The sequence below is a fragment of the Myxine glutinosa genome, chromosome 1 (assembly GCF_964187855.1).
Source record: "Myxine glutinosa chromosome 1, kmMyxGlut1.1, whole genome shotgun sequence".
Classification (NCBI taxonomy): domain Eukaryota; kingdom Metazoa; phylum Chordata; class Myxini; order Myxiniformes; family Myxinidae; genus Myxine; species Myxine glutinosa.
The window spans coordinates 287,272,794-287,287,821 of record NC_136261.1 but is presented as its reverse complement, the minus strand read 5'-3'; the positions used below and the strand labels follow the sequence as shown (position 1 = coordinate 287,287,821).

General features: G+C 45.1%; 1 protein-coding gene across 10 annotated transcripts in view; it reads left to right on the top strand.

Moving 5' to 3' along the window:
* Window positions 1-15,028, top strand: part of LOC137438712 (neuronal cell adhesion molecule) — a 509,305-nt gene that overhangs the window by 463,811 nt on the left and 30,466 nt on the right. The gene's annotated exons all lie outside the window — the stretch shown is intronic.

Sequence of the window (15,028 nt, the reverse complement as noted above, 5' to 3'; positions counted from 1 at the left end):
TTTTATGGCTGTGAGGTGTTTTTATTACGTGTTTTATGGCTGTGAGGTCTTTTTAATTTCGTTGTGGTGAGGTGTTTTTATTACGTGTTTTTTGGCTGTGAGGTGTTTTTATTACGTGCTTGATGGCTGTGAGGTGTTTTCAATTTCGTGGTGGTGAGGTGTTTTTAATTTCGTGGTGGTGAGGTGTTTTTATTACGTGTTTTATGGTGGTGAGGTGTTTTTAATTACTTGGTGGTGAGGTATTTTGAATTACGTGGTGGGGAGGTGTTTTCAATTTCGTGGTGGTGAGGTGTTTTTAATTTCGTGGTGGTGAGGTGTTTTTATTACGTGTTTTATGGTGGTGAGGTGTTTTGAATTACTTGGTGGTGAGGTATTTTGAATTACGTGGTGGTGAGGTGTTTTCAATTTCGTGTTGGTGAGGTGTTTTTAATTTCGTGGTGGTGAGGTGTTTTTATTACGTGTTTTATGGTGGTGAGGTGTTTTGAATTACTTGGTGGTGAGGTATTTTGAATTACGTGGTGGGGAGGTGTTTTGAATTATGTGGTGGTGCGGTGTTTTGAATTACTTGGTGGTGAGGTATTTTGAATTACGTGGTGGTGAGGTGTAATCGTCCCAAACTTCCAGTCTGCACCTACCCCTCCCCTATGTATGTGCTGAGGGGTTCTTTCTTGAAAAAAAAACATTCAACCTAAATCTTCAACCTAAATTGCCTATAAATAGTGTAGGTCGTTGTGTTATTTAGTGAACGGTTCATATAAAATCTGCAAACTTGTGATTTTTTACTTTCTATGATCACACTGAACACAAAACAACCTGTTTCCAATTTTTTAATTTATGTCCAGTGGCAAAATTCAAGATGGCCGCCAGCATATACCGAAAAAGCAATAAATCGTTATATTTGAACCAACGTATTCAATATATGCACAATGATAAGCTTATTATGGACATGCTTTTTTTACAATATATTTGTATCTTCATATGGTTGTATGAAATAGACTGTCTTCAATGTTTTCATTCATATCCATTGACAACATCAAAGATGGCGTCCACCAAATTTCGAAAAAATACGATATTTTTATATCTGAACCATTTATTTACGTACATGTATAATGATAAGCTAAGGACATTTTTGTGATTACAATATATTCTTTTCTACCAAGTATGTTACTTCTTTAAGAAGTTTTCAATGTTTTCATTAATGTCGTAGAATAAGTCCAAGATGGTGGCCACCATATACAGAAAAATCAAACCATTTATCAACATACTTGTGTTATGGAAATTTACCTAGGCATGTTATGTATCTAACAATCATGGGGAAAACAAAATGGTGTTCATACACATATCAAATTGGATGCTCAATTATACATGTATCCGGATGCTAGTTATTACTGCCACGTTATTAGTCATCACTGTCGCTGTCATCATCATCATCACTCTCTGTCTCCTCATTTGCAACATTAGTGCATGATCCTTCAGCACCTTCACACTTGCAAAGCTCTGTGCAAGACAGATTATTGGTCTTGCAAGAACACCGTCCACTGCATTTGCTGGCAATACATGAACACTTCACGAGGCCGACGACAGCCTCTGGTACCGGTGGAACTTTCGACGTCACAGGAACACAACGTCCGTCATCTAGTTGTTTCCATCCCAATGATACTGGATCTAGAAGACTTGGAACAGCTACTGTGTCCTGCACCCAAATGTTAACTTGGAAGTGTGCTCGCAGAATGTGTTCAGTTATGGATCCTTGAGTTGGAGGTAGTTTCTCTACACCCTGGTTGCCATTGAGTTGCTTGAACATATGCCACCGGAGTGCTTTAGCTGATTCATAACCAGGTTTGAAGAGCTGACACACGAACTTTTCACAACCAGCCAACACCTCCGGAGATGGATACACACCAACACCAAGCCCAGCTAGTGCATGGATTACGTCATCACTAGCCTTCATGAAGGATTTGAAGCAAGTAGGCTTTCCCTTTCCCTGGATGTGGCCAGTGGTATCACATCCAGTGAGCGCGTGGAATCCTGGCAAAGCTGCTGCACGTTCTGCGCCAATGGCCATGTAGATAGGTTTGAGTTTAATCTTCCGTCGTCGATCACCAGAGCCCATGATGATGAGACTCTCTGTGTTGAGGTCTGGGACCCTGCGCAGAGCGAGCACCAACACATCTGTGTCAGAGGAGTATATATGTGGTGTATTACCCAAACTACTCACTGCTACTGCATACATGACCAGTAACGTGTCGGCTTCCTCCTGTGTACTTGTGATGTTCACCATGTTTGATTGGGAAGACATAACACCTTTGTGTGTGTGGGTAGTGATCGGCAGTTTGCACAGCTGGACAGATTTTTGTGCAAGGTATAGCACGAGGTTGGCTTTGGTTTCCTTGGTTCCTAGGAATACCTTAAAGTCTTTGATAGGTGTGGAATCTTCTATTTTGTATCCCTTGTTTTGTGCTCTTCCTGCTGTTCGGAGCTGTCTCGTTCTGTCCTTCATGGAGTTTGTAACAGTGTAGTTATCGAATAATAAGTATATTATGTCCCGGTAGCCTCGCGACTTGTTGTCAACACTTCGAATGAAACAGCCTGACAGGTCTCGGCAACACTTTATACCATCCTTCCGAACAACCATCTCCTGCACGAGAGCCATGCCATCTATTACGACGCAGCCACTGGTGATTTTGGGTCATACAGGAGTTGCCGATTAGATTTGTGGGCTTGTACTATTTGCTGAGAGACGATTGACGCAGATCTATTAAACTCTTGTGCACGAGCTTCAGTTTTAACTGTAGTTGTACCTTTCATGATCCAAAGCACCATGCTGTGGAGCTCCTGTGGCACTACGCAATGCTCACTATTTTCGAGTGTTCCGGTGAAAACCCACGGGTCTTTCTTTGTTTCCTGGATCAATTTACGTAGGACTCTGCTTGCTTCAAATAACTTCTTCATGTCATCGTATGTGTTGTTCTTGACAGCTTCATCAACTGCAGCATTTTGTGCAGCTTTGGAATGTATCAGTGTAGGCTTCTTCGGTAATGGTGTGAACTGAACGAGATTAACATTTTCCTCGATATTTTGTCGTAGCCACCTCCGCTCGGACTTGGCGTTAGAAAACTTCAAGACATACTGGATGTTGTATTGTTCCATCTTCGATAAGTATAGCTTTTCTGCTTCGTCCATTGGAATAAATTCTCCCTCGTTGATGCGATCTTGTATTTCGGCAAAGAATTCAATTTCAGCCGTGATGTGGTGTACTGTCGGCCCACTGGCATCTGTGTTGCAGCGGTCAGCTGTCTTAGGGCATGATCCACTGTCTGCAGCATTTCCCTGCTTTAGAAACTGCCACTGTTCGGTGATGCACTTCTTGTGGTAGACAATATCACGTGACAGCGCATCATTGTCAGATAGGACAGTGGCATAGTTAACCTTCCATTCTTGGTTGTTGGAGTGGTGTACTATGTCCTTTAGCTGCTTTCCAATATTTGCTGATTGACATTCGTGCAAGGGACCTTGTATTTTACCTTGACAGAAGAAACATTCTGTTTTGTCATATGCAGTTAACTGTGATCGGGTGTACTTTTTTGACACTGGCTCTTCGTCCGTAGCACTAAGTGTTGATGAAGCAGTTGGTCTCCCCACGGTTCGGCTACTAAGGAGAGTAACATCGGATGTTGCACACGCTCGGTTGTAGCGCTTTTCATCACGTATTATATGTTCTTTATTTGTGCTCATAGCACGTTCTGTGCCACACAACATGTTTGTCACATAAATCTTGTGCTGTCAATTGTCCAATTTTTTCGTTGAGTGCAATAAAGTCAGTGTTTCCAAACTGCGCTCTCAAACGAACCGCTGTTAGAAATTTGTCATACGTTGATTGCTTTTGGGACTTTGGGGGTTCCTTTAATTGTTCTTCTTTTGAAGTTTGACATTTGATGCACAGCTTGAAATTTAGTTCGGTACGTGCCCTTTTCTCCAGAGGTTCCGCTTCGGATGCCATTATTTACCTGCAAGTAGAAAAGAAAATACATGTTTAGAAATGGACACTTCATAAGCTGGTCAACTCTGATTTCATGGCAGATTGCACCCATGCATCCATTCCTGTGGTTACATTATTATGGCTCAAGCCATGCAGTCTTCCATAGAACGATCAGGACAGATTTATTTTGCTGAAAAACAAATATACATAATCATTATTATAACCCAAATATTTGTGTACCGTTCATTGGGTATTTTTATGGGTGTGCCATGCCATATGGCGCCAATTATACCTCATATTGGATGATTATTCACTTTATGCTTTGTGTTATTGATGATATAAGTACTTCAATGAATTCAGTGACCAAAAAAACCTATAAAACGATATACTGGACAACTATATCCATTACAAATGTCCAAAATAGTTGGCGATTAAGCGATTATCGTGTTAAATGGCCGCCATCTTGGATTTAGTGCGTATCCATGCTGGAAAAAATTGGAAACAGGTGGTTTTGAGTCCTATGTGATCTAAAGAAGTCAATAAGTACCAGTTTCAAGATTCTATATGAAAGTTTCACTCCCCTGTTAATTGCAACATAACCGCATACACTATTAAAAATGTAATATCACAAACACAAGAAATACATTTGTGCAAAGTAATTGTTTGTATTATGATTGGTGAAAATCATGACAACACAGCAACTCAGGTACAGTCATTAGCCTCAGCTAAAATAAGCCTGATTCCTCAGTATCGACGCTTGGTAAGGCAAGCGCAGCGAGCCTCACCAGGCTAGTATATATATATATATATATATATATATATATATATATATATATATATATATATATATATATATATATATATATATACACATGAGGTAGTCAAGAAGTAAGCTTTCATCCCAGCTTTCATCCCCAGCCCCAGTCACTACACACTGTAACAAAGTGTTGCCTTCTGTTTCGTAACGTCGCAGAAGTTCTTCACATGCGTCCACTCGCCGTTCTTTCAGTGCTGGCGTGAGATGTCTAGGTACACACCTTGCAGACACTTTGTGGAACCCCAACATGTTGTGAATGATATGGTGTACTGAACCATGGCTAATGTTCAATTTGGAGACCACTTCATCCAGCGTAATGCGACGGTTTTCCCAAAGTACACGCTCAAATGCTGCAACCATTTCTGGTGTGTCGGCTGTGTGAGGCCGACCCAAGCGAGCAGCGTCTGCCACACTGGACACTCCTCTTTTAAACTTCCTGTCCCAGTCATACACCTGCTGCAGTGATAAACATGCGTCACTATATTGCATTTTCATTCTGCGATGGATTTCACTGGGATTCACACCCTCACTTCTCAAGAAACGGATGACAGAACATTGCTCCTCACTGGTGCATGATTCTAATGGAGCCGCCATCTTGGAACTGCTCTACTGACGTCATACACTCAATGTTGCCAGATCTAAAACAGGCAAAACATGACTCTTTCCCATAGACCGGGCACTGACCGGGTCGTCAGTCGATGTCCTCAGCATCATCCCGTTTCGGCCCTTCAACCTCGATACAGTCAGCTAAGGTGGGCCAACAGGGGCACATACACATCTACATGCAGCACTACACCTGGATGCGTACATACCCCCACCCCCAGCTAGTGCGAACGCAGACTACAACAGCAACACCTCCACATCCAGAATCCACAGCACCAAACAAACATGGTGGAACACTCAAACACCCACCTTTATACACTTCACCACTCACCAACAAACACACCAGATCATTCATACACACACATCCACACACATACACACACAACACCAACCAACCACCTACCCTTACAACATACACCACTCAACATACAACAACACACACACTCATGCAAAAATTCATTCATGCAAAAACACACACCCTCACCCACTCACTCACTCACATACACAAAATAAGAAATAATAATCGTAACAAAAAAAACAAAAACCACACACAACGAACCACCTACCCTTACCAACATGCACCACTCATGCAAACATGCAAAACCATTCATGCAAAACCACACCCACTCATGACCCACGCCTGCAACACACACACACACACACACACACACACACACACACACACACACACACACACACACACACACACCATTCACACACCTCCATCTCTCTTCTGTGCTCAGTCACTGCCCCTTTAGGCTGAAATGACCCACCACCCACAACCTCAACCTACACCGTTCGACGTGCCTCCATAAACCTCCTCCATATCCAAAATGAGCCTTTCAAGGCAACCTGGGCCACTCTGTCACACATCCTCCTTCTTTCTGTCCCACACACTCCAGGCCGAGCAAGAAATGCAGAAAAGGAATTTCCAATATACGCTCTACACCCCACCTCAAATGGCTGACACAAAACTCGCCAACCCTTCTCCCGGCACTCTGCCTCCAGCTCAATGTACTTTCCTCTCTTCCTCTCGTGCACCTCCTCCATGTTCTCTTCCCAAGGTACAGCCAATTCCCCGAAGATGACCTGTCTTGTTGCACCTGACACAATGACAATGTCAGGCCACAACCTTGTCACACAGATCTCCTCTGGTAATACCAATTGTGGCTTTAGGTCTGCCACCACCTGCCAATCACAAGCATCTGACAGCCCTCTTGCTTTCCACCTCCTCCTCTTTCCACCTTTTACCACTTGGCCCTCTTTGACAAACCACAACTCTCCCCCATCAGTCTCCTTCTCCACTCTTCTTTCTCTCGACCTCAGTACCTCTTGTTGCACCATCTGCACCACCACCGCCAGCACCTGATCATGTCGCCACCTGTATTGTCCTGCTGCCAATGCTACTGAACATGCACTCAGTGCATGCTGCACCGTTCCCACAGCTCCACACAAATAACATCTCTCCTCCTGCAACAACCCCCACAATCTCAAGTTTACTGGTGACGGAAGTACATCATACGTTGCCCGCAACAGGAAATTCAACAATATTGGCTCCATCCTCCAAATCTCTTGCCACTTCAACATCCTCACCCACATACCTTTTCACCTAGTCCAAGCACCTTGCTGTGCCTGACCGACTGCTTTCACATATCTCCCCTCCTCTTCCTTTCTTCTCACCTCCCTCTCAACCATCTTCCTCCTCTCTTTCACACATGCCTTTCCCCTTTCTTTCCCCCCCCCCTTTTTTTTCTTCCTTTCACACATGCCTGTACGTATATATAAAATATATATACATGTCATTCACATGTCACATTACGTTTTCCGGTTGTCCGTCCGTCCGTCCGTACGGGCTGAACCTCGTTTTTCTCAGCAACCACATGTCCGATTGAGACGAAACTTTCAGGGGAGGAGTGACACCCATGCAGAATGTTTTTTTGACAATTGTGATGTCATAGGTCACATGGTATGGCAGTCATCTTGGATTAAAAGCAACTAATGAAACAACTTATTTTTCGGAAATAGTTGAATGAAAAATTTGAAACTTATGTTACGTGGTCCTCCCGGTAACTACCTGGTCTTGGTGACCCCCGGACCGTGGGAGGGACCCCGCCAGAAAGATATATGGTTTATCCGCTTTCGTAACGCAATCAATATGAATTCCGGTCAAGAAGAAACCCCACACCAAGGATCCGGAATAATCAATAATATATTCACTGAGCAATCAACAACCATCAACAATGCACAATCAATATTACAACCATGTGAACTCATCTACACAAACTCTAAGATGGCCATCTTAATCTTATACATTCCTCACGTGAGCCCCACTCCTGACTCCCTCCGTGGTCAATGTCTCTCCTCTCCGCACACGGGCGGTTGAACGAGCCCCGGGCGGACGTGCTCTAAACGTGCCGTCTCGGACTGGGGCCGCGGCTGCAGCGCACCTCCTTGCCAAGCCACGGGGCAAACCCAGCGCGGCGTCCAACGTGCGCGAGGCCCCAAGTGCGACCCTTACGCGTCCTTGTAGGTGGGCAAAACCCAGCGCGGCTTCCGACGCGAGCGAGGCCCAACGTGCGGACCCGTACGCGTCTTTGTAGACGGGGCAAAACCCAGCGCGGCTTCCGACGCGAGCGAGGCCCAACGTGCGGACCCGTACGCGTCTTTGTAGACGGGGCAAACTGTCCCGGACGCTTGGTTTCGTGCACGAACTCACGGTGACTGGCCATGTCAAAAGGTATTTACCGCCCAGGTAACTCCTCTCGCCAGACGTTTCGCAACGGCGCGTTTTCCGCGCAGCGTAAGGTCGATTCCACCTTCTCGTCGTCGCGGGGCGAGGAAGAAGAAACCTTCCTTTCCCTCGTGTCTTTTCTCCTCCGTTTCCCGTCACTTCCCCTTCCGGCCACTTCCGTTTCCTGCCACTCTTTCAGAAGGGCTCCTGACCCTCCAACCACAACAACTACACAACAACTTAATATACTACACACGGAAGCAAACACCTGCATGGTAATTCACATACATTCACATAAATATGTAACACTCCCCCCCTTCAAGAAAGAAAGTTTGAACCCAGCGAAAACTTTCTTTGCCGGCCAATTTGGAGAAACAAACCAGATAACTCAACCCCCCCACATTATCAGTTCCCCCCGGGCACAGTTATCACTTAAAAATAAAGCCAGTTAAGCCACTCGATAGCACTTTTCCGGGAGGCCAAGCCGAGTATTCACTACATGGATGCCTTTAGGAACGCGGAGTTCACGGTTAGTCCGTGCAGGAAAGTTCTCTACATGGGCGCCTTGAGGAACGTGGAGTTCACGGTTAGTCCGTGCAGGAAAGTTCTCTACATGGGCGCCTTTAGGAACGGCGTTCACGGTTAATTCGTGTAGGAATCTTGGCTCGGCGGCTCCGCCGCCTTCAGTGCTTCAACTTCTCAGAACGTCCCTAATAATTAGGGTGGGACCACTGGTCCCTGTAGTCCCCTGAATACCGGTCTTTTTCTCGGCCACTACTTTGCCAATTCTTCCTTCGGGAGCGGCCGTAACTCCGGGAGCCTCCATAATAATATTGACTGCGGCCACCACCAAAACTACCGCCCAGTTGTCCTCTCCTGTAGACCTCTCGACGCCTACGAAATGCCTTCCCTACTGTTATGGTCCGACCCTCCAAATCCTTGCCATTCCAATTCTTCTCTGCCTCTCTGGCGTCTTTTGTGCTGGCAAACGTGACAAAGCCGAACCCTCTTGACTGTTGCGTTTCCCAGTCTCTTACCAACCGCACTTCCACCAGCGGCCCATATCTGTTGAAGACAGAGGTCAGAACTTCTTCCTCTGTTTTGAAGTTCAGTCCCCCTACAAATAACTTGGCACTTTTGTCACCATCCCGAGCTGGTGTGGTGTTATTTTCCCTGCTGGGCTCTTTCTCAACCCTCAGGTTACCATAAACTTGACCCCCGGCCAAATCATTCCCGAGAACCACAGATACACCCTCTACAGGAAACGTGGCTTGTAAACCGACGGTGACCGGTCCTGACACCAAATCGGACTCCAACTGGATGACCTGAAGGGGAGCACTAACACCGCCCCCGATCCCCTGTAAACGAACACTATCCCCCGTTGCCGTCTCCTCGGACCATGGCAAAATGCCTTCAAGCATTAAAGATTGATGGGCCCCTGTGTCTCTCAATATCCTAACCGGTCTCCGGTTAGTCGAGGCTCCATCCAGTGACACAAACCCCTCGGAAACAAATGGTTGGTAACCCTCTTGATGGCGATTTCTTACGCTAGCCATCGCATTCGGAGTTGTAATAGTCGGACTCCGCTCTGGGTTGTCCCTTTTCATGAGGTAACAACTGGACATCAAGTGTCCAGGTTTTTTGCAAAACGCGCAAGTAGGCCCGGAGGAAAAACTCGGGGTCTGCCTCGGGCCCCCCGAACTATAAGTTTGTCTTGGGCCCGCATCCCTCTGATTTCGAACCGGTGGGGTATCATAGTTGTCCCCATAATCATCTCGAGGCCGCCGCCATGTATGGTCGTTCTCCGCACCTGCTGTTCCCCACCTCCCCTGCGGAGATCTAGACGAGGAGTTAGGTTCGTGGACCCCTATTCGGTGGGTTAAGGCATAATCATCTGCCATGGTGGCTGCGTCCCACAACTTTGGTACCTTCTTTTCCTGCAGGTACACTTTGATGTCCTCGTGGACACACTGCTGGAATTCCTCCACCAGGATCAAGTCCCGCAATGTCTCGAAGTCTTTCCCGACTCCTTTTGACTCACACCACCGATCAAACATGTTTTCTTTCACTCTGGCAAACTCCACATGGGTCTCACTCTCCCTCTTCCTGGCATTCCTGAATTTTTGCCTGTAAGCTTCCGGAACCAACTCATAGGCCTTGAGGATGTGCTTCTTCAGTACCTCATAATCTGCACATTGGTCCATTGGTAATGCCGAATAAATTTCCTGAGCTTTCCCCACCAGCACACTTTGTACGAGTATGGTCCAGGCCTCCTCCGGCCAGTTTAATTGTCGAGCCACTTTCTCAAAGTGTGGGAAGAATTTCGCGACTTCCTTTTCACTGAACGGTGGAACCAGCCTCACATGTCTGCCCACATCCCAGGTTTTCTGGTTAGGTGTCGACCCCGTCAGCAAGGGTGGTGCCTCTCCCCGTTCTCTCATTAACTCCAGCTCCTTGCATTTGATTTCTTGCTGAAGCTCCATGTCACGTTCCTTTAATTCCCTTTCCGCTTTTCTCTCCTCTGCTTCGAGGTCCCTTGCAGCTCTCCTTTCCTCTGCTTGTTCCTTTTCTCTTCTTTCCTGGAGTTCTCTTTCCTCTCTCCTTTCCTCTGCTTGTTTCTCTTCTCTCCTCTCCTCTGCTTTCCTTTCTTCTTCTGCTCTTTCCTTTTCTGCTTTCCTTTCTTCTTCTGCTCTTTCCTTTTCTGCTTTCCTTTCTTCTTCTGCTCTTTCCTTTTCTGCTTTCCTTTCTTCTTCTGCTCTTTCCTTTTCTGCTTTCCTTTCTTCTTCTGCTAACCTTTCCTGGAGTTCTCGTTCCACTCTCCTTTCTTGTGCTTGTTTCTCTTCTCTTCTCTCTTCTGCTTTCCTTTCTTCTTCTGCTCTTTCCTTTTCTGCTTTCCTTTCCTCTTCTTTTATCCGTTCCTGGCTCCGTAATTGCAACTCCAGTTTCCGGAGCTCAACGTCTTCTGGTTCTTCGGGTAGCCACTCCCAGGCTAACTCGTCCCATGTTCCTAATCCCACCATAGATTGTATCACCGTGGCCTGCAACTCTGCCTTCCTCAAATTAGTTCGGACCTCCAAGTTAAAATGTTTGGCCAATTTCAAGAGATCCGACTTTAGCAACGCTCGGAACTGTGCCTCACTCGGGGTTACCCCAAAGTTCTGTGCCACAAACGCCATGGTGCCTATCGTTAACACCTGTTAACCTTCACCCCAAGACTTTCCCCAATTTCTCAAAAAAAAATATTACCAATTAATAATTAATTAATAAATTTTAATTACCAAAAATATTATTATTTTATTATTTTATACACTTTTAGATCCCGGACGAGCCCCCAATTCTGTTACGTGGTCCTCCCGGTAACTACCTGGTCTTGGTGACCCCCGGACCGTGGGAGGGACCCCGCCAGAAAGATATATGGTTTATCCGCTTTCGTAACGCAATCAATATGAATTCCGGTCAAGAAGAAACCCCACACCAAGGATCCGGAATAATCAATAATATATTCACTGAGCAATCAACAACCATCAACAATGCACAATCAATATTACAACCATGTGAACTCATCTACACAAACTCTAAGATGGCCATCTTAATCTTATACATTCCTCACGTGAGCCCCACTCCTGACTCCCTCCGTGGTCAATGTCTCTCCTCTCCGCACACGGGCGGTTGAACGAGCCCCGGGCGGACGTGCTCTAAACGTGCCGTCTCGGACTGGGGCCGCGGCTGCAGCGCACCTCCTTGCCAAGCCACGGGGCAAACCCAGCGCGGCGTCCAACGTGCGCGAGGCCCCAAGTGCGACCCTTACGCGTCCTTGTAGGTGGGCAAAACCCAGCGCGGCTTCCGACGCGAGCGAGGCCCAACGTGCGGACCCGTACGCGTCTTTGTAGACGGGGCAAAACCCAGCGCGGCTTCCGACGCGAGCGAGGCCCAACGTGCGGACCCGTACGCGTCTTTGTAGACGGGGCAAACTGTCCCGGACGCTTGGTTTCGTGCACGAACTCACGGTGACTGGCCGTGTCAAAAGGTATTTACCGCCCAGGTAACTCCTCTCGCCAGACGTTTCGCAACGGCGCGTTTTCCGCGCAGCGTAAGGTCGATTCCACCTTCTCGTCGTCGCGGGGCGAGGAAGAAGAAACCTTCCTTTCCCTCGTGTCTTTTCTCCTCCGTTTCCCGTCACTTCCCCTTCCGGCCACTTCCGTTTCCTGCCACTCTTTCAGAAGGGCTCCTGACCCTCCAACCACAACAACTACACAACAACTTAATATACTACACACGGAAGCAAACACCTGCATGGTAATTCACATACATTCACATAAATATGTAACACTTAGCACATTGTCAAGTACTCCCAATGTGGAACAAAAGCATGATAATGATGGCATCATTGGTGAAGTGGTATACCAGCAAAAAATGTTTATTTTTTTTTTAATCCCTTCTCAGAAACTGCTTCACCGATCGATGTGAAACCTGTCATGGCTGGTGAAAATGTGATACTTGAAAACAGCTGAAGGGATTTAAATCTAAATTTAAATCAAAGACACAGTCGCATTGTTCTAGTTACCCTCACCTGAGGAGAGGGTATTGCATTTGAGTCCGGTTGTTTGTCTGTCTGTCTGTCTGTCTGTCTGTCTTTCTGTTTGTTACTTGCCGGAAAAGATTCCGGCAAGTATGTTAGTTGGTTGGTTACTTGCCAGAAAAGATTCCGGCAAATATGTTGATCGGTTGGTTTGTCTGTTTGTCTGTCTGTTTGTCTGTCTGTCTGTTTGTGCGCAGCACTACGTCTACACCATTGCATGGAGAATCGCCAAACTTTACACACATATTTGTCTTGCCCTGGAATAGACTGTTCTCAATTTTTAACTCTCTCGGCCCAAGGCCTCCATTATGACGTCATAATTTGATAATTCGACATGTACAAAACTTCATTCAATCAAGATGCAATTTCTTGTGCGCCATGACGGCATAAACTGGTGGAGAAAAAATAATGATGATGTCATCGGTCACGTGGTTTGGCCGCTATCTTGGAAAAACCGAAAAACCTTGCACCTCTATATCTCCGAAAGTGGTGAATAGAAAAAATTGAGACATGGCTCATTGTAAAGAACTCTCCATGGGGAATCAAATATTTTAATGATGATGTCATTGGTGCCTCCATTATGACGTCATAATTAGACAAGTACAAAACTTCATCCGATCAAGATGCAATTTCTTGAGCGCCATGTTGGCATAAACTGGCGGAGAAAAAAAAAATGATGTCATCGGTCACGTGCTTAGGCCGCCATCTTGGAAAAACCGAAAAACTTTGCACCTCTATATCTGCGAAAGTGGTGAATAGAAAAAATTGCGACATGGCTCATTGTAAAGAACTCTCCATGGGGAATAAAATATGTTAATGATGATGTCATAGGTGCCTCCATTATGACATCATAATTCGACAAGTACAAAACTTAATCCGATCAAGATGAAATTTCTTGAGCATCATCAATGAATAAATTAGTTTAGAAAACAAATAATGATGACGTCATCGGTCACAAGGTTCGGCCGCCATATTTGTCCAAACTGGCCGATAAGAAAGTACATTCCAGCAAGTCCTCGGTCTCTGACCGATTTTTCATTTGTCTGTTTGTCTGTCTGTTTGTGCGCAGTACTATGTCTACATCGTTGCACATAGAATCGCCATACTTTACACACATATTTGTCTTGTCCTGGAATGGACTGTGCCCAATTTTTAACTCTCTAGGCCCAAGGCCTCCATTATGACGTCATACTTCAATAATTCGACAAGTACAAAACTTAATACGATCAAGATGAAATTTATTGAGCATAATCGAGGAATAAATGTGTTTAGAAAACAAATAATGATGACGTCATCAGTCACGTGGTTCTGCCGCCATATTTGTTTTTACACAAAAGCCTTAAAAACCACTGAAAATACATCCTGGCGAGCGTTTGCAATCTCTGATTGCTCTTTCTTGTTGTTATTTTAAATGGGGGTTGTTTTGGAGTGTGTGAATGTGAGGGTTTGAACCACTTCATACCTCCAAAATAGAACTAAAATTCATTCCATGTTTGTAGAAGAAATTATATTGCACCTTAATTATTTCTTTGTGACATGATGAAATATTGGTGTTGTAATGGCTAATTGTTTAAGTTCAGTATCTGAATGCAAATTACTTTGTTCTTAAGTTTACCTGAACTTCCTTAATGTTAATGGGTGAAATATGGTGTCATGGAATTACTTCCACGAAGTCATGTCTGTCATTTCCCCACTCTCAATACCCATTCCTTCCAGCAACAAAGGGGTAGGCACTGGGAATGGGGATATATTTCATGGCATGATCTGACCATGATCTGATCTGACCTCTAAATGAATGCAAAATATGGTGGTGATTGTCCAAGCTGTTTTTGTTTCTACAAGGTTCAGACATGAATCATTAATTATGTGAATGGAGAATCCAGCTGTGGAGATGACTTGTAATTTTGCACTGTACACATGACAGAGTGCAAGTGCTTTACTGATCCCCAGCCAGATGGGCGGGTATTACAATCCCGTCGGGAGCGGATGTTCCATACGAGTCCCATCCGGGGACTCCTGCCTCACTCATTTTCTGGGATTCATTCATGTTAATGTTTTGAATCAATCAAAAAAGGTTTATCATTTCCATTGCATATATTGCAAAATATTACACCACACAAACATCCATCAGGCTTTATTTACAGCATATAATGTATTTAGCAAAAATAATTCACATACTCCATCCACCCGAAGGCTGTATAAACTGCTAGTTTTATGATTTAAGCCTCTTTATGTTGAAGAAATATGGGAATTTTTTAAAATTGATAATAAAGACCTTGATTTTTTTTAAATGTTGGATATAAAATACATACTTTCTCC